A 27,872-nucleotide genomic window follows, 5' to 3' on the forward strand; every position below is an offset into this window, starting at 1 on the left:
TTAAAAGAAAGACTTGTATAATGAGTAAAATCTGGACATGTGGTACTTTGGAAGGCAATTTATAAAAGTTGAAAAACAAACTCTATTCTAATTTAGTCTCAAAGTTAAAATTTTCATCTAATATTGCAAGTTCACCAGAATTACCCATATTGCATATATTATACATTTATATGTACAGTAAATAGGCATTTATATGTACAGTAAATAGGCATGTACAGTAAATAGGCATTTACTGTACATGTAAATGCCACATATAATTTCTAATGCACAAAAGTCTATTACCATGATTTATCTCTTCCATATAAGACCTAGAACATTGTGTCTGATGCCATAAAGTCTAACCAAAAAAAAAAAAAAAAAATCAAACTGGGTAATTTATTCTGACCTATCTTCCAATTCACTAATTCTCTCTTTATCTTTGTCTACTATTTTTAATCTATACAATGGGCTTTAAATTTCAATTATTGCTTTTCTAGAAGTTCTATTTGGCTCTTTTTCAAAATAATTTATCTATTTTTTTAATTACTTGTTTTTAGAAAAAAACTATTATAAAACTCATATGGAATCACAAAAGAGCCCAAATACCCAAAGCAATCCTAAGAAAAAAGAAAAAAAAAAAAAGCTGGAGGTATCACATTACCCATCTTCAAACTATGCTATAAGGCTACAGTAACCAAAGTAGCATGATACTGGTACAAAAACAGACACATAGACCAGTGGAACAGATTAGAGAACCCAGAAACAAAGCCACACACCTACAGCCATCTGATCTGCAACAGAATCAACAAAAATAAGCAACGGGGAAAAGACTCCCTATTCAATAAATGGTGCTGGGATAGCTGGCTAGTCATATGTAGGAGAATGAAATTGGACTCCTACCTTTCACCATATACAAAAATTAACTCAAGATACATTAAATATTTAAATATAAGACCTTAAACCATAAGAATACTAGAAAAAAATCTAGGAAACACTATTCTGAACATCAGCCTTGGGAAAGAATTTATGACTAAGTCCTCAAAGCAATTGCAACAGAAACAAAAATTGACAATTGGGACCTAATTAAACTAAAGAGCTTCTGCACAGTAAAAGAAACTATACAAAGAGTAAACAGACCACCTATGGAATAAGAGAAAATATTCACAAAGTATGCATCTGACAAAGGACTAATATCCAGAATCTATAAGAAACAAACAACTGAACAAGCAAAAAACAAATAACTCCCCTAAAAAATGGGCAAATGGCATGAACAGATAATTCTCAAAGAAGACATACAAGTGACCAACAAGCATATGAAAAAGTGGTCCACATCACTGATCATCAGAGAAATGCAAATCAAAACTGCAATGAGATACTATCTCATACCACTCAGAATGGCTATTATTCAAAAGTCAAAAAACAACAAGTGCTGGAAAGGCTGTGGAGAAAAAGGAATGCTTGTACACCATTGGTGGGAATGTAAATTAATCCAGCCACTGCAGAAAGCAGTTTGGAGATTTCTCACAGAATTTAAAACAGAACTAACATTCAACCCAGCAATCCCATTACTGGGAATATATCCAAAATAAAACAAATTGCTCTAACAAAAAGACACATGCACTTGCATGTTCATTGCAGCATGTTCATAACAACAAAGGCATGGAATCAACCTAGGTGCTCATGAACAGTGGACCTGACAAAGAAAAGATGACACATATACACCATGAACTACCATGCAACCATAAAAGAATGAAATCATGTTCTTTACAGCAACATGGAAACAGCTGGAAGCCATTACTAAGAAAATTAATGCAGGAACAGAAAAGCAAATACCACACATTCTCACTTGTAAGTGGGAGCTAAACACCGGGTACTCATGGACATAAAGACGGCATCAATAGAGAATAGGTACTACTGCAGGGAAGAAGAAGGCAGAGGCATGGGTTGATAAACTAACTATTGGGTACCATGCTCAGTACCTGGGCAATGGGATCACTCATGCCCTAAACCTCAGCATCATTCAATATACCCAGGTAACAAACCTGCATATGTACCCCCTGAATCTAAAATAACAGTTGGTAAAAATAAATGGCAGCAAGTTCTCTCTCTGATGGGTTGTCTATGAACCACTATTTTTATACAACATAATCTAAAATTTCTAGAATAGCAGTAAACACACTTCAATATCTCGTGCACACAAAAATTAATTTTCTTGTTCTATGTAAATATTTTCAAGCTTGTCTTATTTCTTGAAACATAATAAGCATGATGGTTTTTCATTTCTCAAATAATGATCTGTTATTTAAAGCCTTTATAGATCTGTTTCTCCTGTCTGTTTTTCCTATTGGTTCTATTTCCTCATGGTGACAATTCCTTCTGTATTTATGTTTTTACTATGACCTGTACATTTTTAATGGAAACTTATTTGTAGGACTTCTTTGAGGCCTGTGACTTTCATCCAGAGAGACTGCCGCTGCACCACCTTAATCTAAATTTAGGTTTGATGTTTTTTTAACCACCCAAATAATATCAAATTTGTACTTTAAAAAAAATGCACGTGGACAGTTTTTTGTGGCTATGATGTGTCAGGGCCAGTTCCCCTAACACTGGTTCTGCTCAGGACAAAAGCCACATTCCTTGCAGTCTGCAGTCCACTGGAAGTGGAGGTAGGAGTGATGTGTTCATTTCTGATTAACCACTACCTTGAGGGTTCAGCCCTTTGCGACCCCAGTTTGATGGGTGGGATCTCCCATTAGACATTCTACCTTGGTCAAGCCCTGAGCTTTGTTTTTGTTCCGTATCAATCCCTTCAACCATCACACACACAAAAAACAAATATGTTTGCCAAATGCCTTTAGGGCAAAAGTAGTTTTCCTCTCAGACATTTTGCCTTCACTAAGATTGGACTGATAATTCTTTACAATATATTTTTCTATACTGTATTATCAAGATTTTGTCATTGCTTTTAATAAAAGCATCCAAATACCTAGCCCACTGTATTCTAAGAAGTAGAACTCTAAATCAACAGCAACTGCAGTAATTTCTCAGACATCACTTCATCATTCTACTTAAAAATGCAAAAGTACTTGCTTAAAATGTTTCAATTCCATAATACCCCAAGTTGTTTACTATCAATGATAAAAATTATTTAAAATACACCCAATAATCTCAAAACAGGCATGTGCTCTGGCAAGTTCTAGAAGATAAGACTTTAGACACTGGACTTATAGACACTTATTTTTCTCACAGCATTGTAAAAATGGCCAGTATTAACCCACTTCCACAGACCAGCAAACAGAATATTACACATTGATTCAAGTAGTAAATGATCAGTTCAATGTTTAGATGGCTGAACTGTGCTTTTATCTCCCCTGGCACAGCTTTTGAGCAGATTCAATTATTTTTAAAACCCTGAAAGAACAGTTGGGTAGTAAGTCAACTGGCAAGAATATCTAACATATAAGCAATGAAGTAGGACTTGAGAAATCCCATGACCAATGGATTTGTTCAATAATTATTTACTATGTACCTACTTTGGAAATGCACTAGACTCTGTAGAAACACGGTGAACAAGACAGAGTTCTTGCCCTCAAGGAACTTAAGCCTCCGAAGGTGTTCTAAGACTCCTGTTGGTGGCCAGTGGAGACAACAGCTTTTCCATCACTTTCCCTCCCACTCATCTTCTGCTTGCTCTCTGCCCCACCCCTACTCCATCCCAACCCAGGGTGCAGTTTGAGGACTAGGAAGGGCACTCAGAGGCCCCATCACCCCAGCATCTACCTTGCTGACCAAGACCCCAGCTGGGTCCCATTTCCTCATCTCCCTCTCTAGAAGCCCTTCCTCATCCCAGAGCTCACATATTAGTCCATGATGAAATGCCCTGTGGAGCCTCAGTTAGGCTTTGTTCTGAAATGTAGTTGTTTATATGGATGGTAGTATGTGAATTAAGGTAGCACCCAAGGCAGCAGAGGGCCTCCTGGCAGAGGCAGGACCACCCTTAAATGATTTTGAAGGGGTGGATGTCAGTGCAAATACCAAAGTAGAAAAATGTGAGTGGACTTGCTCCTAAGCACATAGAAGATGCATCCTCACATCCTGGGGAAGAAGTCTCAGAAGGAAAGCCGCAGTCCCTATCAAGCAGTGGAAGCAATAAATCAGCAACACTGGGCATTAAGGTTATTGCAACCTCATCATCAGTCAAAGCTAGTGAGAACTGGAGACATTCAGGACATATATGCTGACTTCTGTCTCTAACATATAAGTCAAATAGAGAAAAGAGAATTGGAGAGGGCTGAGGAAAATTCTGAGAGCCTCTTACACTCGAATTCTCTTCTAAAAGACCATGTGACTGTTTCAGAGTTGGGTGTATAGAGATGAGCTATGAGACTGGGTGGACTCTGTCCCACAATGGAGTTTTTGAGGGAAGGATTTGGTTAGAAGAGATAGTTGGAAAGTCAGAAGAAGTCAGTAGCCTGGTTCTGGGTTAAATCAGAAAAATAAAAATAAAAAAAGCAACAACAAAAAAACACAGGCATTCATTAGAACCAAAAAATATGCTCAAAACTTATTTACATTAGCAGGAAGGTTGGACTCCTACCCTCAACAGGACCTTGTTTCACCATCACCCCCTCCGGTCCCATTCTCACCCCTTCAGCCTCTCTCACTACCACGACCTCCCACTTCATTTTAACCCAACCACCAATTTACAAATTTTAGGATCATGGCTCTCAACCTTGGCTGCATATTAGAATTACCCGGGGAGCTTTTAGAAACCCCAATGCCCAGGCCAATTAAATCAGAAGTGAAACCCAGACATCAGTAGATTTTAAAGCTCTCCTGGTGATTCCAGTGTGCAGCCAAAGTTGAGAACCACTGTTTTAGGAGCAAAACTCATTAATAATAAATGCCTAGCTTTTCATCAAAAGCAAGAGTGTCAAAAAAGAAAACAGACTGGTGGGGGATGGGGCAGGGGTGGAGTGCAGAAGGTATGCTTTCAAGTCAATAACGACAGACAATGTGTGTGTGTGTGTGTGTGTGTGTGCATGCGTGCGTGCCTGTGCTCCCTCTGTTAAGAGCTCATTCAAATTTACATCAAAAAATATTGAGACCTAAAAAGGGAAGTGCACAAAGGTGATAAAATACAAAGAATAAACACATGTGGAAAAATACTTTTTGCTGAAAATCAAAGAATTGACATTAAAAGTAATCTTGAGATTGCATTTTATAACCACCAGTGTAAGAAGAAAAGTCTTAAATGACAACTTTGAGGAGCTTGCAATGCAACCAATATGCTCACAAATTCTGATGGCATTGTAAATTGGTTTTAAAATATCTTTCTGGATAGCAAATGGTAGCATGAAGAAAATTATAAAATTTTCTTAGTCCATGCTTAGACCCATGGACTCCTAGAGGCTTATCTTCAGGAGGTATTTAAGCTGGAGAAAAAGATATAGACTTGGAAACTATCTCTGTAACTAAGTAGCAAAAAAATTGGAAAAAAACAAAATTTTCAACATCAGGGTAATGGTTTAATAATTCATGAACACCATGCAGCCACTAAGCTGACAACTCTGAAGGCTCTGTGGGAAAAACACTCCCTTGAGGGGCACCTGCCCCAGGCTCAACACAGCCTGGCCTCTCCACAGCTAACTGCCTGCAGGGCCCATCCTGAGAAGGAAGCTGTAATTTGACCTGATTCTGCAGCTTCCCTCGAGAGACCTCTGGACAGACTGACGTAGCTCCTGTCAGGCCTCACACCTCTGCTCCTGACCTAACAGCACCACAGGGAGCCCAGCCTCCTGCCCCCTGGGCTCTTTAATGCCCAGGCCCTGAACATACCCTCATCTCAGTGAGCCCCTCCACATCTTATTCCTCCCAAAGCTCTCAGTCTGCCCTCTGAAACCCACGAGGTGTCCTCAGCAAAACCCCCTATATCTGTAGCTTCATCTCTGAGCCTTCCCTTGTCACTCTCGCTCAGTGGTTAGGAGGCATTTTGGACATTTGAAATGTTAGTCATCAAAATGATGGCACTGCCAAGGTGATAGGATTTGCTGCAATGAGCACTAACAGTCCTTCACAATGAAGAATCGCCTTGTGCCCTGCCAGGAAGGCCCACAATTTAAGAAACTGCTTATCATTATTTGAACCTGTAATTTAACCCTAGTCTACATACACACCCAAAGTATTTTTTCACACACTTTCAAAATACACTGAATTGTCTAGACATGAAGCTTCTGTGTACATTGAACTGGTCTTTGTTTCATGCGCTTCCTAAGAGTTGAGCACCGTTTCAGAAACTCTCATCCTGGCAGGCAGCACACTTCTAACAGTCTGCCCAGGCACCTGTCACGCTGCAATGTCCCCTCCATGGGCCCATAGCCATAAGTAAACATTTTTACATGTCAACATGAAATTATCTTATTGTAAGTTACTTTCTTTTTATCTTTGCATTGGAACATAGCTGGAGAGTTACAGAATATTTATTGGAAAAGGGGAGCAATGAGACGGAGAGGAATAAGCCCCTAGCTTCCCTTGTAGCTCTTAATATGAAGCCTGATCCTCCCTGCACACCTCTTGCACAGGGCTTCAAGCTGGTGTGAGTATCTCCAATGTGGCTTCCAGACCATGTCTTCTCCTCCTCTATCAAAATTCCAATGTTTTGAAAAGAAAAACATACCATCAGACCATATCACCCATGTCCCCTCCTCGATGCTTTCAACTACTGACTTCCAGATCGCTCTCCTTCATTTACTGATTTTTTTTTTTTGTCCCTGGATCACTGTCTTCCTTTCTACCAGTACTTCTGTGATCACTCTTAGAAACCTCAGCTTCTATGGGGACAATCTACTATCACCCTGGCTCTGCAATTCTTTAATCTCCTCACTTCCAAAGACCACTTTTCCACCCTACCTTAGCCACCCACTACCATGGCTATACTCACAGTCCTCATCATCACCAGGAACTGCCACACCTCTAAAATCATAGTTTAAATCCTCCTCCCTCTGACCACCACCTCCTGTCTTTCCAGTTCTATTACTCTACTACCCTCCTTCCAACAATTCTTAGACGCCATTGGGACTTTCAATTCATCGCTCTCATCATTTTCCCACTCTCTTTCTCTCTGTCTGCACACCTGCCTCAATCCATGTTGTTACCTTTAAGGTTATGTTTTTATTGTTTCTGGATCCAGTTTTTATTCCACAGTACACAAGTCTACACACACATACACACACACACTCTCTCTCTCTCTCTCTCTCTCTCTCTCTCTCTCTGTCACTTAGTTCCTCCATTTCATTGTCTGGCAAAACCCTAATCCCAGTTAAACACTCCACTTCCAGCTGAATGAAGCAGAGGAAAAAAGCACACTACCATGCGAATTGTCTATCTTTAATTTATGACAAAAATTCCAGGTGAGCCCTTGGCTCATTAGACGGATAATAGGAAATTGACTTTCTTTCTAAGACAACTCCTTCACATTTTCTCCTTTCCTCAAATTACCAGTACCATCTCCTCTCCCCAATCTCTGATGATGATCTAATATTTTATTTCATTGACAGAATAGACCCCATTTCATGAGAATCAACTCTTCTTTCCACTATTAAATCTAACAACCTACATGCATCTGTATCTATACGTTACCCTTTAACAATGTAAAAAGGAGGAAATATTCATACTCTTATCTAAGACCAACCCTCACTGGTGAACCAATTCCTTCCCGTCACTTCTATTACTTCTCATCTACTTAGAGCCTTTGCCTCAAAAATTATCCCCCCTCATGAATCATCAGTTTCTCATTCCCAATAGGCTACAAATGTACGATATGTTTTCCTCTTTTACCATGTCCTTCTCCAGCTATGACAACATATCACTCCACTTCTCTGCTACTGCTCACAGCAAAACTCCTTGAAAGTTGTCCCTGCATGATGTCTCCACTTCCTCATCTCTCATTCTCTCTATGGTGCATTTTATTGGGATTTTGCCCTCACCACATTACTGAAACAGCTCTTATTAAGGTCACCAATGACCTCCATCTTGCAAAACACAATAGTCATTTCTCTGTCCTCTATCTTACTTCACTTCTCAGGGGCATTTTACATAGTTGATTAGGTCCTCCCTTCTTCTTCTTCTTTTTTTTTTTGAAATGTAGTCTTGCTCTGTTGCTCAGGCTGGAGTGCAATGGCATTATCTCAGCTCACTGCAACCTCTACCTCCTGGGCTCAAGCAATTCTCCTACCTCAGCCTCCCCAGTAGCTGGGATTACAGGTGCCCACCACACCTGGCAAATTTTTGTATGTTTAGTAGAGACGGGGTTTCACCATATTGGCCAGGATGGTCTCTAAGTCCTGACCTCATGGTCTGCCCACCTCAGCCTCCCAAAGTGCTAGGATTACAGGCATAAGCCACCATGCCAGGCCGGGTCGCCCCCTTCTTAAAGCATATTTTCATTGTTTCTAGGAAGCTACACTATGCTGTTTCTCCTTCTACCTTACTGGCCATTCCTTTTTAACTTGTTGCTTGTCTTCTTTCTTTCTTTCTTTCTTTCTTTCTTCAGTCAAAGCTAACTAGATGCTAACTCCCTTATAGCCCTTGCTGTGTGCCAGGCACTCCTTTAATCAGATTACGCATATAAATTCATGAAATACACTTCATAAGAAAATTTCCTAAATTTCCCAAACATGCTGGGTTAAAGCCAAACTGAGCACATGACAAATTTAACTCAATAAAAAATAATGTTACAGCCATCCAAACTTATGTCTAGGTTCAGAAAAAAAATGTTGAAAGGGACAGGAAATTTGGAAAGGCTATGCAGAAAGACAAAAGCAGACCTTCCCGCATTCTTGGGAAGAATGTGATTTGGACTCTCATCTAAGCTCATGCTCTGGCAGAGAAACCAATTGTGAAAGGACAGCCTAAAAAGAGCATGAGGGAATGAACTTACATATGTGTGATTCAGCAGTTTAGTTTCAGGGAGAGTTTACAAACTGTCTTTAAATATGATATTCATTGTCCAGCCAACAAGGGCAGAGACCTTACAGAGCCGGGCCCAAGAAACCCGCCTTAAACATGGGATGTGTTTCATGATCCAGGCACTGTCCATTTATCCTCAACAGCCAGTCTGTGAAGTAGCTAGGGCAAGAAATAGCCCCTTTTCACAGATGAGGAATCTTGGACTCAGTCAACAAGAGAGTCAGGCTCTAAATCGAGTTAATTCAATAAATATGTCTTCAGTGTCTGCAATGGGCCAGGCATGATGCAGAAGCTGGAGGTGAAACTGTTCTTCCCCATCATTTATCCACTGCCCTGGGAATACGGAGAATGTGGTGCCACACCCTCACAGGCTCCCCCACACATGTGTAGGGGTAGCACCCCCTGAGTGATTCACTTTGCAGGCAGAGGAGGATGACAGGGAGACGTAGGGCCCTGCCCATGCCTAGTAGTGGATATTGAACCTCACACACTTCCACCTTAGCCCCTTCCCTCAGCAAGAGCAGACAAGCCACTCCCGACATTTCACCTTCCCCATCTATAAAGCAGCTTCAAAGTCATTTTCCCTTGCCACTAAAAAACTTTCTAAAATGCTATACCAAAAAGAATGAATTCATAACCACCATTTTTTGAGATCCTGAGAGATCTCCCCCTAAATACACACTGTTGTTGCTCTCAATTAAATGTGTTAGAGCTGGAGCAGGAAAGAAGAGCGGCTCCCTGGCAGAGCCCCTGGGGCTGATGAAAGCTTTGACTCAGTGGGTCAGAGGGGCACATCCCCAGGGACACCATCTAAGAGCACTCAGAAAAATCTGACTTGAACCAGGTGTCAGAAGTCCCATTCAGCCTTTTAAATGGTTAAGGGGAGGCTGTGATCAGCAGACTGAAGGGCTGCTGAAAGATTAAAGGCACCAGAGAGCAAGAGACAACCCAAGTCAGCCGTGAATAAGAAATTGTTTTCTTCCTTAAGGAGCAGAACATGCTAAGGTGAAAGCCAGGCTGGGCACATTCAGGCTCCAGCAGATATGGCAGGAAATATTTATGTGTATGTGGAGGTGATAGAGAGGTGGAGGAAAAAATTAGTCTATATGGTCCATAAACATTAATCTCCTCTGGAACTGTGAAGAAAATGATTGGAATTAGGGCCTCTATTTTTTAAAAGAACTGATGTTAGAGGAGGTAAATTGTTGAAATACTCTAAGTAGATGAACAGAAGCAAAAAAATTAAAATCCCAAATATTTTATTCTCTGGTCTAACCATCAGAGAATGTATCCTTTATCTTAAAAGATGGTTATCTAGTTGCTTTAAAGCCTAAGAAAAGATCTGAAAATGGCAAAATGCCTACTATAGAGACTCTCTTGGGAAAAGAGGAGGGGAGATAAGAGGTTTCCCTATCAATGGAATACTAAGATTGACTTTCAGCTAGGAAGCCAGCCAATTTATTACTTCTTTCCCATTGTGAAGAAATACTATAAATGGACACACTGAGCCCCAAAGAAACTGGTTGGAGGAAGAGAAAAAAAAAATCGAAACCCAAGTGTAGAAAGACAGGCAAGTAGGATCAGTTTGCTGGGTTCTATCCAAGTCCACCTAATTATGCAGGAGGCTTGGCTGGCCACTCGACATCAGGCAGGCAGTCCCCAAGTTCCCAGGCCCGGCCAGAAACTCCCCACCTGCACTGGGTGGATAACAGGGCACCGCATCAACCTCCTACAAGGGCTCAAGTTTTCTGTTTCTGTGCTCCGGGGAGAGTCCTCCCAAAACCTACTCACACTCTGCTTTTTAGAATTGCTCCTTCGGGAGAATGGCCAAGACCCAGTGGATCTTCGCTCCTACTTAGCCGCAACTACACGCAGTCCCTTCTCCCCCTCCTTGGCCTTGTCCTCTTCTTTTTCCACTGACCCCACCCAGAAAGGAGTATATTTCATAGTGTCTAACTAACTCAGTTATGCTTTCCACACCAAGAATATTATTTTACAGAAAAATATGATAATACTCTGTGACATACCCAGAAACATCTGGAGAGAAGGCTTATGGACCTCAGGCTTGCTGTCGTCTCCAGGCAAGCACAAACCAGGAGGGACTTTCTTAGCTATGTGCAAGTGTTAAAGGGAGGCATCTTCCCTCTGCTCATTCTCCCTTCCCTACATCTACTTCACTTCCAGTCCCACTCCAGGGCAGCAGAGTGCAAAGGCAGCTGGCGGGCCATGCCACCGTCTCCTCTGACTGACCCTGAAAGATGCAGGGTGACTCCTCACTGCAGCCTGGGAGTCCAGGCAAAGGCAGATTCCCAGGACCGGGACAGTGCCCATGGCTTGCCTCCCTCTTCCTCTGTGTCAATCAGTCGGTCCTCCTCTGCCAAGCCAGCTGTCTGCACCTGGACATCTCTGTCATTCTGCTCTCTCGCTCTGCTTGGCAAGCAGCCAGGTTGGCAGGGTCCCTGCTGGGGTCTGTGCTCCACTGTGTGGGCAGCCAGCTGGAGCTAGGTGGGGGTAGAAACACTCTCACGGGGCCTCTGGCCCAAAAATGCCTGAAGCAGCCAACCATGCTCTGGCCTGACCTGGCTTTGACCCAGTGTAAACTCATCTTCAAGCTGCCAGGGAGCTTCAGAGGATGTGCCCTAACCAAATAGACAGGCCTGTTACAAAGTAATTCTATTTATGCACAACTATAGTATGGATTTACATGGGTAGGCATATCTGGCGGCCAAAGTTAATATTCTCATCCATCATCTCTAAATAATACCTTCAAATGTAATTTTAAATAGTCAACAAAAATAGTAAATATTTTTCAATAATCTTTACTCCATTTAAGGTTCTAGGACCTCCCAAAATTCACCGGATCTCTTAAAAGTCTTCACAGAGCCACATTTTCAAGTACCAGAATTACACTGTGGTACATGTTGTCACAGGTCATACAAGCCCACAGCTCCTTATGTTAAGGCTGTTTTGGCTATAAGCAACAGAAAAAAAAGTCTGCTGGCTTAAGCAGGAAGAGGGAATTTTATTATAAGATGCTTGCAGAGCTCACAGAACCAAGTGAAGATTGGGAAAGAAGGAAGGAAGGAAGTAGGGAGGGAGGGAGGGAGGGAAGGAAGGAAGGAAGGAAGGAAAGAAAGGAGATGGGGAAGGAATCCTGACATCCTCAGCTAGAAAAGGTCACTGCCCTCTCCAAATGCATCACTGTTGTCCTGTGTATTCATTTTATATTGCTGTCATAAAAAGCTACCAGAAATGCAGTGGCTAAAAGCAGCAGAAGTGCATTAGCTCACAGTTCTGTAGGTCAGAAGTCTGGCATGGCTCAACTGAGTTCTTAGCTCAGGTGTCTCCCAAAGCCAAAATCAAGGTGTCAGCCATGCCAGGCTCTCCTCTGGCAGCTCTGGGGAAGAATCAATTTCAAGCTCATTCAGGTTGCTGGCTGAATCCATGGTCTTGCAATTATAGGAATGAAGTTCTTGCTTGCTCACTAGCTGGGGCCTCCATCAGCTCCTAGAAGCAACTGCAGTTCCCTCTCACATGGCACCTTCATCTTCTGGTCAGCAATGGTATGCCAAATTCTGCGCATGCTCCAGCTCACCCAGATTATCTCCTGATTTTAAGGCCAACTGTGCCGTGTAACACAATCAGGGGAATAATCTCTCATCATCGCATCCTATCACAGGTAGGGCATAAGATTAGACATTCCACCAACTATAATGTGACTTGGCTCCAATAGCTTTGAGTCCCTGTCTGTATGTGTCACATTTCAAAGTCCAGGAGAGAACATTTGACTGGCCGGTTTGGGTCAGGTGTCCACCCCCAATCAATCAGCTATGACCAGGGACAGGCTGGGTATAAATCAGGGGTCAGCACCTGAACATCAGCAGCTGTCCTGAGAGAGAGAGAAAGATAATCGGGAGATGTGCACAGATCACGAGAGGAATCCTGCTTGAAGAAATAAGTAGAGAAGTGACCAGAGAACCCCAATCAACATAGCTAAGCAGACAAGCCAGACAAGTGGCCTTAGGGGAGCACAGGCACAGGTGAGGGTTCATATTTGGTCTTTGTATTTTCTATCTGGGTTAAAGATGCGTAGTGTTGACACTGTCACAGAATAGAACAGTGACTTTGTCAGTGAGCAAGTCCATTTCTGGGAGTTGTATGTTTTTCCCGTGAGAGTTGGGGATGTGGGGATGTGTATGCTCCCCTACCTCCTTCCCAAGGGAGAGGGTCTATAACGGCACCCCCACAAGCGGGGCCAATAGAAAGCAGTCCAGAATCAAGTAGAAAACCTTTGGATTTATGAGGGTATTTTCTTATCTTTTTGGCCACTCCCAAGAAAACCAGGATTTGAGGCCATCATCCTTCTGATTTTTAAAGACTTGAAAAGTGAAGCTCCTCCTTGAGGTGATACAAGGCCCTGGGAGAAAAGACCTTGGGCATGATTTGATAGATGGTTTTTCTTATGGTAATAGTGACAAATGAATAGCCCACTTTGGCATAGTAGCACTTCATACTTTTCAAAGTAAGAAGACATTCATTGCATTTTATGCCATGTTAAGACTGTTTTAGGGAGAAAATGTACAGTTGGCTGCATAATCTAGTGCCCACTGTGTGCAGAGTTTACCAGGAGAATCAGAGAGTTAAGAAAGAAGCAGAGACCTCGTGGTACGGTGGAGGGAACAGGACGAAACCCAAAGATGCGTGGAACTGTATTCTGTTCAGAATAAGACGGAGTCCCTGCAGAAGTGACACAAAACACCCTAATAATTACAAAATCAAAATGGAATGAATTTTTATTCACTTTACAGGTTTACCCGTCCTACTACACCTGATGGTTATGATGAACGCAAATGGAATCAGAGCTCCACAACCTTTAAGAATGACTTTCTCTGCTTCATTTCAGTTCTTGCCGCTAATCCATTCCTTATGTAAGCCGTCCCTGTTGCCTGAGAAGTGTTCTCTCATTGCTCTAAATTGTTTTTTTTCTTGTCTTCAAAATTCTTCTTCAGTGATTTACTCCTTTCTCCCACCTCCTTCTGCCTATCTACTCTTTATTATTCTCACCTTACCAGTTATTATCTGAGTATCAGCCACTGGCCACACACCAAAAAATATATATATATATGTGCCATCTGAACTTAGGTTAGACACATAGAGGTGCTCTACCAGCCCAGAAGCTTGGCCTCATCCTGGGAGATGACCAGAGGGGTATTGAAAATGCCTTCATCAATACCAAGTGTATAGTCTTTTTGTTTTGTTTTTGACAATTTGAAAGACAAAAAATTATCATTTCAGGTGTCATTAGTTCCTAGTGATATTACATGGTGTCAAGGAATGCAACCTGAACAAATTTAGGGGAATTTATTAAAAGTTTGTGGTCTATTGTATAATCAATTTTTTTTTTTTTTTGAGACAGTGTCTTGCTCTGTCGCCCAGACTGGAGTGCAGTGGCGCGATCTCAGCTCACTGCAACCTCCACCTCCTGGGTTCAAGCAATTCTCCTGCCTCAGCCTCCCAAGTAGCTGGGATTACAGGCGCCTGCCACCAAGCCCGGCTAATTTTTGTATTTTTAGTAGAGACAGGGTTTCACCATCATGGCTAGGCTGTTCTTGAACTCCTGACCTTGTGATCCGCCCACCTCGGCCTCCCAAAGTGCTGGGATTACAGACGTGAGCCACTGTGCCCAGCTGATCAATTTTTTTAAGGATTTTGACTTTGTAATTTTAGGGTGTTTTGTATCACTTCTAGGGAGGCTCTGTCTTATTCTAAATATAACACAGGTCCAGGTGTCATCTGTTTTAGTACTGTTTCCTCCACTGCAATGCTTAAAATTTTTTAAATTTTTTAAGACACTAAAAAGGTATAGGCCTACCATTTTTCATACAGTTTTCCATTATGGCTAATTAACAAGTTTATTGATTATTTTATTCAAATTCCCTAAATTCTCTTTTTAAAAATCTAACTTGATCTGTCAAAGATCTTTTTAAAATATTGTAATTGTGGTAAAACACACATAAAATTTACCATCTTAACCATTTCTAAGTGTACAGTTCAGTGGCATTAAGTACATTCACAAAAGTGGATCCATCACAGAACTCTTTTCATCTTGCAAAACTAGAACTCTATCCCTATTAAATTATTATCCCTATCTTCCCCTCTCTTCAGTCTCTGGCAACCAACATTCATTCTGTTATCTCTAGGAATTTGACTATTCCAGGTACAAGCATACCTCAGAGATATTGTAGGTTCAGTTTCAGACCATCACAATGAAGCAAATATGTAATAAAGTGAGTCACAAATTTTTTGCTTTCCCAGGGCATATAAAAGTTAGGTTTACACTATACTGTAAGTGTTCAATAGTACTGTCTAAAAAATGTACATACTTAAATTTAAAAATAATTTATTGCTAAAAAATAATGACACAGAAAGACAAAGCACATACTGTTGGAAAGATGACGCCCACAGACTTGCTCAATGCAGGGTTGCCACAAAGCTTCAATTCATTTTTTTAAAAAAGGCAGTACTGTGCAACAAAGTGAAGCCCAATAAAGCAAGGTATGCCTGAACTTCATATAAGTGAAATCATGGAGTATATTGTCCTTTTGTGACTGGTTTCCTTCATTTAGCATAATGTCCTCAAGGTTGATCCATGTCATAGCATATGTCAGAATTTCCCTCCTTGCTAAGACTGAATAATATTCCATTGTGTCTGCACATCACATTTTAATGTATCCATTAAATCTGGTGCACATTTGAGTTGCTTCCACCTGTTGGCTCCTGTGAGTAATGTTGCTATAAACATGAGTATACAAATATCTGTTCAAGTCCCTGCTTTCAATTCTCTTGGATATATACCCAGAGGTAGAATTGCTGGATCATATGATAATTTTATTTTTAATTTTTTGAAGAACCACCACAATGTTTTCCATAGAGGCTATACCATTTCACATTCCTAGCAATCATGCACGAGGGCTCTAATTTCTTTATGTCCTTGCCAACAGTTGATAATTTCTGTCTGGATGTTTACACGGTAGCCATTCTAACTGGTATGAGATGATATCTTATTATGATCTGTCAAAGATTTTCTGAGAAGTATATCAAAATTTTCCACTACAATTGTGGTTCTGCTTTTGAACGCTAGTAAACAATTGTGCTTTTTATAGTTGATATTGTTTTTTGTGCATGATAGTATTATATATTCACATATATGTGCAAAAATTAGTGTTACTTATACATAGTACATTTTCGTATCTTATTGCCTGGCAAGTTGCTTCTTAAAACCCAGCAGAGATAGAGGATAGGTGCTCACATTGCTGCTCAATGCCTGGAGTTTGTGGCCCCTCTGGTTGTCTTTTGTTCGTTACCACAAATAGAAATTAATATTAGCACTCCACTCTCGAAAGGCTGTTACTCGCCATCTGAACATCAGAAAAATAAGCTGACTTAGTTGGCATTGATATGCCTCTAACTCTGCAATAAATACTTGAGCACAGACAGACTTTGGCCTAGATACTAGAAATGCAGCTGTGGTCAAGATATACACAGTTCCCACTTTCATGGGTCCTACAGTGGAGAAGGGAGACATTAAATAAATGACTGTATAAGAGAAGTACAAGTGTTAAGTAGCAGCACATAAGAGAAAGATCAAACCTGGCTAAGGAGCCAGGGAAACTATCCCTGAGGAAGTTTCATGTAAACTGACCTGTAAAGGGTCATGCATTCGGTCAGTTATGGAAGAGCTTCCTGGTCAGGAGTGTGGATTCTGGAGCTGGATTGGCAGCACCCAATCCCTGCTCTCGCACTTCTTAGTGGGAGGACTGTAATGGACTAAATGTGTCCTGCCCCAAATTCATATGTTGAAATCTTAACCCCTAATCTGATGGCATCAGGAAGTGGGGCTCTGGGAGGCAATTAGTCATGAGGGTGGAATGGGATTAGTATCCTATAAGAAGAAACACAAGAGGGATGATTCCTCCCTCCCCCATGTGAGGAAACAACACGAAGTTGGCCATCTGCAAGCCAGAAAGTGGCCCCTCACCAGACACTGGATCTGTTGCCACCTTCATCTTAGACTTCCCAGCCTCCAGAACTGTGAGAAATAAAGGTTTGTTGTTAAAGCCACCCAGTCTATGGAAATTTATCACAACCCAAATGGACTTAGATGAGGACTCTAGGTGAGTTATTTAACTTCTTTGTAAATAAGCATTGCGATCATTGATGAAAACACATGCCAGTTTCTGGCACATAGAAAGTACATGATAAATATTTATTATTCAGCAAACACATATGAGTGCTTACTGTGTGCCAGGCACTGTACTGAGAGCACAGTGATAAAAACAGACACACAGTCAGTAACAGACTGCATAACAACGTTTCAGTCAATGACAAACCACATATACAATGGTGGCCCTGTAAGATTGCAATGGAGCTATCCTATAAAAGCATACAATTTTTTGTCTTTTATGCCATATTTTTATTATACCTTTTTATGTTTAAATACACAAATACTTACCACTGCATCATAATTGCCTACAATATTTAGTACAGGAACATGCTATACAGGTTCATAGCCTAGCAACAACAGACTATACCATATAGCCTAGGTGTGTATTAGGCTCTACCATGTAGGTTTGTGTAAGTACACCCTCTGATGTTCACACGATGATGAAATCACCTAATGGCGCATTTCTCAGATGTGTTTCTCAGAACATAACCCTGTCATCAAGCAATGCATGACTATAGTCATTGCCTTTATAGTATTAGTCAATGGAGTACACAGTGATAGAAAATAGACCTCCAGAAAGATTTAATTTAACAGGTTTTATCTAAAGCCTCTAAAATGTCCCTACCCTTCAGCTCAACAATTACATGTCTGGGAATTTGTTCTAAAATGACCACGAATGTGTGCAATGGTTTAGCTATTTCTAATACTGAAGAGTTGAGTGCAGCCTAAGTGTCCCACAGGAGGTTGGGTTTATTTTGACACAGCCCATATGATGGAATGTCATGCAATCATTAAGATGGAGATGAAATTCTATTTACTGACATGAGATGAAATTTAGCATCATGTATGAATAGCTTTTGCTAATAACATTCATAATCTATAGGAAGCAAGTGTGGAACTATCTAAACCAAAGTGTTAATAGTAATTGTCTCTAGGTGAAAACACCAGCTAGGAATCAACAGAAACCAATTCTGGCAAACTTGGTGGGAAGGGAAGACTTTATTGGAAGAAGCTGGAGTGACTTGGAGAAAGGAAAGACAAGCTGAACAACCAAGCTTTGGTCAGATAGGAACCAGATGGATCAAGAATCCAGGTAATAGAAATAAGAGGACGATCTCTGCTAAGCTATGCCATTGGTAAAAGTCAACTCAATCTAGTGTGTGTGTGTGTGTGTGTGTGAGAGAGAGAGAGTGAGAGAGAGAGAGAAATAGAGAGAAAGAGAGAGAGAGAAACAGAGAGAGAGAGAGAGAGAGAAACAGAGAGAGAGAGAGAGAGTGTGTGTGTGTGTGTGTATCCTTCTGCTTTCAACCCACTCAGATTCAGATCTCCAGGAGAGAGAGTCTGGATTGGCCCAGACTAGTTCACTGTGATTGGTGTGGCAGCAAGACCGCATGCAGTAGAACAGTCACAGTGCTCCGGGGAAGGGAGCAGGGGAATGGTGAAATCAACAGCTGTCCACTATCATGGGATTTTAGGCACAGTACTTCCCTTTTTTCTTTATTCATCTGTATTTTTAAATTCTTCTGTGTTGGACAAATAGTGCTTTTATAACAAGAAATTTTCTTTTTATATTTAAAAAAAACCTCAGAATGCAAATACTTATCAAGTTTCCTGAATGGGTGATTTCTCAACCTGTTGTCTTCTTTAACATGTACTGCTGCATCTTCCACAGCAAGCCCCATCCCCTAGCCCCACACAAACACATACACCTATTTATGCACATGAGTTATTTATTTTTATGTAGTTATATCTTAATATAGTGTAATACAATGAGTACATAACACTCCAAAGAGGCCATCATACTCCATTTCAATAAAATGATGATAAATAAATTCTTGAATTCATTACCTGAGAGTGGAATTTTGCAAAATAATCACTAAAAATTATAGCAAGCATTTACTAAGCGCTTGTTTTGTGCCAGAAACCAGACTGAGTCCTTTACTTACATGATGTCACTTTAATGTAAAATACATGATTTGCCAAAGCAATATTTCCTTTCTCCAACACTAGATTCTGTCTTTTCTGAAAATAGATCCTTTCTCTTCCAATAACCTCAAGGCATTCCATTCATATCAAGTATTCCATATAAATTCTCTTACCATCTGTAAGAGCCAAATACAGGATAGGATGTTATATTTCTGTAGAGTTGAGGACGCTATAGACAGGTATGTTACTCAAAATTACACAGCTATCAGTAGCATCTAATCATCTCTCCATTTATTGAGCTGAAGGTATTAAGTGGTCTATTATTTCTTAAAATTATACTTTTAAGTTCTAGGGTCCATATGCAGGATGTGCAAGTTTGTTACACAAGTATACACGTGCCATGGTGGTTTGCTGCACCCATCAACCCGTCATCTACATTAGGTATTTCTCCTAATGCTATCCCTCCTTAGCTCCTCACCCCCAACAGGCCTCTGTGTGTGATGTTCCCCTCCCTCTGTCCACATGTTCTCATTGTTCAACTTCCACTTATGAGTGAGAACATGTGGTGTTCGGTTTTCTGTTCCTGTGTTGGTTTACTGAGAATGATGGTTTCCAGCTTCATCCATGTCCCTGCAAAGGACATGAACTCATCCTTTTTATGGTATATATGTGCCACATTTCCTTATCCAGTCTATCATTGATGGGCATTTGGGTTGGTACCAAGGCTTTGCTATTGTGAACAGTGCTGCAATAAACATACATGTGCATGTGTCTTTATAGTAGAATGATTTATAATCCTCTCGGTATATACCCAGTAATGGGATTCCTGGGTCAAATGGTATTTCTATTTCTAGATCCTTGAGGAATCACCACACTGTGTTTCATAATGGTTGAACTAATTTATGCTGCCCCCAACAGTGTAAGAGCATTCCTATTTCTTCACATCCTCTCCAGCATCTGTTGTTTCTTGACTTTTTAATGATGGCCATTCTAACTGGCATGAGATGGTATCTCATTGTGGTTCTGATTTGCATTTCTCTAGTGACCAGTGATGATGAGCTTCTTTTTATATGTTTGTTGGCCACATAAATGTCTTCTTTTGAGAAGTGTCTGTTCATATCCTTTGCCCAATTTTTGATGCAGTTGTTTGCTTTTTCCTTGTAAATTTGTTTAAGTTCCTTATAGATTCTTGATATTAACCCTTTGACAGATGGGTAGATTGCAAAAATTTTCTATCGTTTCTGTAGGTTGCCCATTCATTCTGATGATAGATTCTTTTGCTGTGCAGAAACTCTTTAGTTTAATTAGATCCCATTTGTCAATTTTGGCTTTGTTGCCATTGCTTTTGGTGTTTTAGTCATGAAGTCTTCATCCATGCCCATGTCCTGAATAGTATTGCCTAGGTTTTCTTCTAAGGTTTTTATGATTTTAGGTCTTACATTTAAGTTTTTGATCTATCTTGAGTTAATATTTGTATAAAGTTTACACCTTATACAAAATATCCAGTTTCAGCTTTCTGCATACAGCTGACCAGTTTTCCCAACACCATTTATTAACTAGGGAATCCTTTCCCCATTGCTTGTTTTTGTCAGGTTTGTCAAAGATCAGATGGCTGATCAGATGGTTGTGTGGTGTTATTTCTGAGGCCCTTGTTCTGTTCCATTGGTCTACATATCTGTTTGGTACCAGTACCATGCTGTTTTTGTTACTGTAGCATGTAGTATAGTTTGAAGCATAGTTTGAAGTCAGGTGGCATGATGCCTCCAGCTTTGTTCTTCTTGCTTAAGATTTTCTTGGCTATGTGAGCTCTTTTTTGGTTCCATATGAAATTTAAAGTAGTTTTTTTTCCAATTCTGTGAAGAAAGTTAATGGTAGCTTGATGGGATAGCATTGAATCTATAAATGACTTTGGGCAGTATGGCCATTTTCACAATATTGATTCTTCCTATCCATGAGCATGGACTGTTTTTCCACTTGTTTGTGTCTTCTCTTATTTCCTTGAGCAGTGATTTGTAGTTTTCCTTGAAGATATCTTTCACATCCCTTGTAAGTTGTATTCCTATTTTATTCTCTTTGTAGCAATTGTGTATGGGAGTTCACTCATGATTTTGCTTTCTGTTTGTCTGTTGTTGGTGTATAGGAATGCTTGTAATTTTTGCACATTGATTTTGTATACTGAGACTTTGCTGAAGTTGCTTATCACCTTAAGAAGATTTTGGGGTGAAATAATGGGGTTTCCTAAATATACAATTATGTCATCTGCAAACAGAGACAATTTGACTTCCTCTTTTCCTAATTGAATACCCTGTATCTTTCTCTTGCCTGATTGCTCTGGCCAGAACTTCCAATGCTATGTTGAATAGGAGTGGTGAGAGAGGGCATCCTTTTCTTGTGCTGATTTTCAAAGGGAATGCTTCCAGTATTTGCCCATTCATTATGATATTGGCTGTGAGTTTGTCATAACTAGCTCTTATGATTTTGATAAATGTTCCGTCAATACCTAGTTTATTGACAGTTTTTAGCATGAAGGGCTGTTGAATTTTATTGGAGGCCTTTTCTGCATCTATTGAGATAATGATGTGTTTTTGTCATTGGTTCTGTTTATGTGATAGATTATGTTTATTGATTTGCCTATGTTGAGCCAGACTTGCATCCCAGTGATAAAGCCTACTTGATTGTGGTGAATAAGCTTTTTGATGTGCTGCTGGATTCAGTTTGGCAGTATTTTATTGAGGATTTTCACATCGATGTTCATCAGGGATATTGGCCTGAAAATTTCCTTTTTTTGTTGTGTCTCTGCCAGGTTTTGGTATGAGGATGATGCTGGCCTCATAAAATGAGTTAGAGAGGATTCCCTCTTTTTCCATTGTTTGGAATAGTTTCAAAAGGAATGGTACCAGCTGCTCTTTGAAACTCTAGTGGAATTCAGCTGTGAATCTGTCTGGTCCTGGACATTTTTTGGTTGGTAATTACTGCCTCAATTTCAGAACTTCTTCAGTTCTGCTCTGATCTTAGTTATTTCTTGTCTTCTGCCAGCTTTTAAATTTGTTTGCTCTTGCTTGTGTATTTCTTTTAATTGTGATATTAGGGTGTCAATTTTAGATCTTTCCTGCTTTCTCTTATGCACATTTAGTGCTATAAATTTCCCTCTACACACTGCTTTAAATGTGTCCCAGAGATTCTGGTTCATTGTGTCTTTGTTCTCATTGGTTTCAAAGAACATCTTTATTTCTGCCTTAATTTCATTATTTACCCAGTAGTCATTCAGGAGCAGGTTGTTCAGTTTCCATGTAGTTGTGCAGTTTTGAGGTAGTTTCTTGATCCTGAGTTCTAATTTGATTGCACCGTGGTCTGAGAGACTGTTTGTTATGATTTCCATTCTTTTTTATTTGCTGAGGAGTGTTTATCTTCCAATTATGTGACCAATTTTAGAATAAGTGTGATGTGGTGCTGAGAAGAACATATATTATGTTGATTTGAGGTGGAGAGTTCTGTAGATGTCTACTAGGTCTGCTTGGTCCAGAGCTGAGTTCAAGTCCTGGATATCCTTGTTAATTTTCTGTCTCATTGATCTGTCTAATATTGACAGTGGGGTGTTGAAGTCTCCCACTATTATTGTGTGGGAGTCTAAGTCTCTTTGTGGGTCTCAAAGAACTTGTTTTATGGATCTGGGTGCTTCTGTATTGGGTGCATATATATTTAGGATAGTTAGCCCTTCTTGTGTTATTTATCCCTTTGCCATTAAGTAATGCCCTTCTTTGTCTCTTTTGATCTTTGTTGGTTTAAAGTCTGTTTTATCAGAGACTAGGATTGCAACCCCTGCTTTTTTTTTTTCTTTCCATTGCTTGGTAAATCTTTCTTCATCCCTTTATTTTGAGCCTATGTGTGTCTTTGCATGTGAGATCGGTCTCCTGAATACAGCACATTGATGGGTCTTAACTCTATCCAATTTGCCAGTCTGTGTCTTTTAATTAGCGCATTTAGCCCATTTATGCTTAATGTTAATATTGTTATATGTGAATTTTATCCTGTCATTATGATGCTAGCTGATTATTTTCCCCATTAGTTGATGCAGTTTCCTCATAATGTTTTCTTCATAATGTTATTCTTTACAATTTGGTATGTTTTTGCAGTGGCTGGTACCAGTCATTTATTTCCATGTTTAGTGCTTTCTTCAGGAGCTCCTGTAAGGCAGGCCTGGTGCTCACATAATGTCTCAGCATTTGCTTGTCTATAAAGGATTTTATTCCTTCTTTGCTTATGAAGCTTAGTTTGACTGGATATAAAATTCTGGGTTGAAAATTCTTTTCTTTAAGAATGTTGAATATTGGCCCCCACTCTCTTCTGGCTTGTAGGGTTTCTGCCAAGAGATCTGCTGTTAGTCTGATGGGCTTCCCTTTTGGGAAAGACCTTTCTCTCTGGCTGCCCTTAACATTTTTTCCTTCATTGCAACCTTGGTCAATCTGATGATTATGTGTCTTGGGGTTGCTCTTCTCAAGGAGTATCTTTGCAGTGTTCTCTGTATTTCCTGAATTTGAAGGCTGGCCTGTCTTGCTAGGTTGGGGAAGTTTCCCCGGATAATAACCTGGAGAGTGTTTTCCAACTTGGTTCCATTCACTCTGTTACTTTCGGGTACACCAATCAAACGTAGATTTGATCTTTTCACATAGTCCTATAGTCCATGGAGCCTTTGTTCATTTCTTTTCACTTTTTAATCTTGCCTTCTCACTCTATTTCATTAAGTTGAACTTCAATCTCTGATATTCTTTCTTCTGTTTGATCGATTTAGCTATTGATAATTGTGTATGCTTGATAGTTGTGTATATTGATAGTTGTCCCAGAGGGGCACCTGCCAAATGCCAGCCAGAGCTCTCCTGTATGAAGTGTCTATTGGGCCCTGCTGGGAAGTATCTACCAATCAGAAGGCACAGGGGTCAGGGACCCACTTGAGGAGGCAGTCTGTCCCTTAGCAGAGCTTGAATGCTGTGCTGGGAGATCTGCTGCTCTCTTCAGAGCTGTCAGGCAGGGACATTTAAATCTGCTGAAGCCACACCCACAGCCACCCCTTCCTCCAGGTACTCTGTCCCAGGGAGATTGGAGTTTTATCTTTTAGTCCCTGTCTGGAGCTGCTGCCTTTTTCTCAGCGATGCCTTTCCCAGAGAGGAGGAATCTAGAGAGGCAGTGTGCCCACAGCAGCCTTGCTGAGCTGCAGTGGACTTCACCCAGTTTGATCTTCTGGGTGGCTTGTTTACACTGTGAGGGGAAAACCACCTACTCAAGCCTTAGCAATGGCAGAGGCCTCTCACCCCACCAAGCTCAAGCATCCCAGGTCGACCTCAGACTGCTATGCTGACAGCAAGAATTTCAAGCCAGTGAATCTTAGCTTGCTGGGCTCTGTGGCAGTGGGACCTGCCAAGCCAGACCAGTTGGCTCCCTGGCTTCAGCCCCCTTTCCAGGGGAGTGAATGGTTCTGTCTCACTGGCATTCTAGGTGCTACTGGGGCATGAAAAAAAAAAAAAAAAACTCCTGTAGCTAGCTCAGTGTCTGCCCAAATGGCTGCCCAGTTTTGTGCTTGAAACCCAGGGCCTTGGTGGCACAGGCACCAGAGGGAAGCTCCTGTTCTGTCGGTTGCAAAGACCATGGGAAAAGCATAGTATCTGGGCATGAGTGCACCATTCTTCACACAGTCCCTCATGGCTTTCCTTGGCTAGGAGAGGGAAATCCCCTGGCCCCTTGTACTTCCCGGGTAAGGGGACACCCCATCCTGCTTTGGCTTGCCCTCTGTGGGCTGCACCCACTTTTCAACCAGTATCAATGATATGAACTGAGTACCTCAGTTGGAAATGAGATCACCTGCCTTCTGCATTGATCTTGCTGGGAGCTGCAGACCGAAGCTGCTCCTATTCAGCCATCTTGCCAGCAAAAATCCACTATTTTTTTTTTTATTTAACAGACCTATTTTGTGGTCCTCCCTTGTGTCAGCGATTCATGTAAGAAATCAAAGACTGATTCCTTTGTGCACATCCATAGTATGTGTGCCCAGGCTGTGCTAAGCACTGGAACAAGACAGTTCAGTCCCAGTCCTCAAGAGGCAGAAACCCTGCCTGCCCTCAGGAGTTTAAATTGGTGGTCAAAGAGCAGAGTATTTGCAAGCAAGGCATTTGGTTTAAGAAACGGAAGTGAAAATTAGGTTTGAGAAATTTGGGTGTGTGTGAAAATGATGAAATGAGAACAAGAATATGAAAAATACATGTAGTTCAAAGGAACTCCTGAAAGAAGGTGAAAGTAACATGTTATATGTAAGGAAATGAGAATGTAAATCACAAGCAGATATAATCATCTCAAAATATTGCTTAAGCCTAGATAACAGTAAGAGCACACACACATACACCCTCATATAAGTGTCTTTTTTGCCCTGGAATGTACTACCCCTTGTTAGGGGAGACACTCCTGACCCACTACCAATGACTGCATTTTCAATTACCTTCCCATAGTGATGAGTTTGCACAGTCCCAGCTACACTTTTCAGGCCACCATGTAACCTGTCTCAACTTGTAAAGGCTGATAAAAGGTAAAATGGTGCAGCTACTATGGAAAACAGGATGGTAGTTCCTCAAAAAAAATTATACATAGAATTACTATAGGATCCAGCAATTCCACTTCTGGATATGTATCAAAAGAATTGGATGTGGGGACTTGAACATTCATAGCAGTATTATTCACAATAGCCAAAAGGCGGAAACAAGCCAAATGTCCATCAACAGAGGAATGGATAAACAAAGTGTGGGATATCCATACAATGGAATATTATTCAGCTTTAACAAGGAGTAAAATTGTGATACATGCTATAACATGGATGAACCTTCAACACATTATGCTAGGTGAAATAAACCAATTACAAAAGTACAAATACAGTATGATTCCACTTACATGAGGTACAGTATGAGGTACTTACAGGAGTCAAATTGATAGAGAAGCAAAGTAGAGTGGTGATTACCCAGACCTAGGGGAGGAGGTGATGGGCAGTAACTGTTTAGTTATTTTCATTTGGGGTGATGAAAATGTCCTAGAGATGGTTAGTGGTGATGGTTGCACAACAATGCGAAGGTGCCTAATTCTCCTGAACTGTACACTTGAAAATAGTTAAAATGGTAAATTTTATATTATGTATATTTTACTACAATAAAAACTTTTTTAAAAAAGAAAGACTAATAATGAGATCACAGGGGAGGCTGGTATGCCAGAAAGAAGAACCACTGTGACCTCTAATCACAGAATCCCAGGGTTAACCAACTCTAATAGTGTGCTTCCCAGACACTGTGGGTACTTTACAACCATCTCAATACAATCTACTTTGCTGTAGACTCAACATTTGTTTTCAAATCAACTTACTTTTTAAAACTAATTTCTATTTTGCCTTTGTCCTAAGCAAAGATATACCATAGATGAAATCATGGGTCTTGTGCACCATTATACTTTTTTTCTAACACACACTAATAACATGTAACTTAAAATAATAGATATTGATCAGCATATAACCTAAAATTATGTTTCATGTCATACTTTGGAAAACACCACATTTCAATAACAATATTGTTTCATTTTATACTAGTAGTTACACAAATGACTACTAGTTTCTAAATCAAATGATAGAAAAAGAATGGGTTTGAAAATGATAAGAGGTAGATTTTAGAGCTGTGCATCCATCAGGGTTCTAACAGGGAACCAATGGCACACCCAAATTAGACAAATTCAAGAAGAGTTTATTCACAAAGGGACTATTAACAAAGATGTGAGTGGGTATGGGTAGGGTGACCATCAGTCCCAGTTGCACAGGACAGGGTGGTTTCTACCTATTATCTCGGTATAATAATTAATAACACTGCCTTAATTCTGAAGGGTGCCCAGGGTGGATGATAAGTTACATCATTTCTCTGAGGACAGAGGAATCACAAGGGATCATGCAATAATCCAGGATGAGTAACAGTGAAGCAGTCACCATCTCTAGACCCAAAGGGATGAGGGAGGGAGCAGTTACTGGAACCCAGGAGAGTCTGTCTAGTGGGCCCCATAGAGGAACTGTGAAGGGATACAGTCAATTTGAGGCAACATTGCAGGGAGAGAGCCAAGGAAATAAAAAGTTAAACTCATCCTGCTCTTTCTTCTCATCTCTTGCCAGAGCTCCCTTTGGGCAAGCCAAGGAGTGAGGGTGTCTATTGATACAGCCTTGAGGGATCAGTTTCCTGGGCTGAGAGCAGGGTAGGGGGTAGACGGTGTATCTGGAGGGCTACTAGTTTATGTTCTTTGACCAAGTCCTTCAACCTCTTTGAACACCAGTTTCCTTACCATTCACATGAAGGCCTCATTCTGGTCATCTCTAAGGATCTCTCAGTTTCAACACTGTATGAAAAAGAAATATTTAAAGGAATATTGATTAGTCTAAAAAGAATTTGGGGAGATTTTCTTCTATCACCTCCTCAGAAGCATTCTTTCCCCCTACCTGAGGCATGTTTAATGTTAACAGGAGTCCTGTTGACCTGATGAATGAAAAGAGTGTCCATTAAATGACAAAAATGCCTGAAGCTCTAGGAATGTTAACCTTGGTGTGCACCTCGGGAAGGTCAGTCCCCTCTTGCTTAGGCAGCCAATAAGCAGAGATAGACACAAATATCATAATATTTCCCCTTTAAATGAAAGTGCTTCTTAATACAGTTGAGGAGAAAGGAGATGAAAGGAAAAGAGGAAGATGATCATTACCACTGTGGAAAGTGACTTC

At 40.6% G+C, this 27,872-nt stretch overlaps 1 long non-coding RNA gene across 1 annotated transcript in view; it reads right to left on the bottom strand.

The window, feature by feature from the left end:
- The window catches only part of LOC105707498 (uncharacterized), a 95,956-nt gene that overhangs the window by 10,954 nt on the left and 57,130 nt on the right, over positions 1 to 27,872 (bottom strand). Inside the window, exon 5 of the long non-coding RNA XR_010336647.1 lies at positions 27,443 to 27,496. This is a non-coding gene — a long non-coding RNA (uncharacterized LOC105707498). The remainder of the gene's footprint in view (positions 1 to 27,442; positions 27,497 to 27,872) is intronic.

Source organism: Aotus nancymaae, unplaced genomic scaffold (genome assembly GCF_030222135.1).
Source record: "Aotus nancymaae isolate 86718 unplaced genomic scaffold, 86718_ANA_hifiasm-v0.15.2.pri h1tg000040l, whole genome shotgun sequence".
In the NCBI taxonomy this organism is placed as follows: Eukaryota; Metazoa; Chordata; class Mammalia; order Primates; family Aotidae; genus Aotus; species Aotus nancymaae.